At 32.6% G+C, this 601-nt stretch overlaps 1 protein-coding gene across 1 annotated transcript in view; it reads left to right on the plus strand.

Moving 5' to 3' along the window:
• Positions 1-601, plus strand: part of LOC119581979 — a 42,572-nt gene that overhangs the window by 615 nt on the left and 41,356 nt on the right. The window lies entirely within an intron of this gene.

Below are 601 nucleotides of genomic sequence, written 5' to 3' on the forward strand. Positions count from 1 at the left end.
TATTAACGTTATTTTTTTATTAGTGACAAATTTCCTTTTCGTTATACAAGAGCTCGTTCGCAATAAGTTATCAGTTTAACAACGACATAATGAGTTATTCAAGCAAGGCAGTTCAAACCCGAAAGAAAATGAGGTTGAGAGTTATTGAAAGGCTATTTGCCTAATGAAACGAGACGGACCCTTAATTAAGACAAATTAATTAGCTACCAAACCTGCTAATAACAATGATTTAGAAAGTTATATTAGCTGTTTGGCGAGAGGGAATGATATTGCATTATTAATAGCGCTTGAGTTGACCGTAATTTTGATTCTATTACAAGAAAATTGTTCTAAATTAATAACCAATTAAATTGTAACTTCATATTTACAAGGTCCTGACTGTTCTAGTAATCCACTGTGATAAGTTCTTCGAGTGAGAACAGCAATTGGCTGATTGTTCATTCTTGTTATGACTGTTCTTGTGAAATGATGTTGATTGCTAACTGGTTACGATTTCGGAAATCAGTTGTATTCAATTGCATGTTGATGTCTTCATAATATCAGGCTGATGTTGGGTCTTGCTAGATCATATTTTTCTTTGTTTTATATATCTACGGATTTG

Source organism: Penaeus monodon, chromosome 15, assembly GCF_015228065.2.
Source record: "Penaeus monodon isolate SGIC_2016 chromosome 15, NSTDA_Pmon_1, whole genome shotgun sequence".
Classification (NCBI taxonomy): domain Eukaryota; kingdom Metazoa; phylum Arthropoda; class Malacostraca; order Decapoda; family Penaeidae; genus Penaeus; species Penaeus monodon.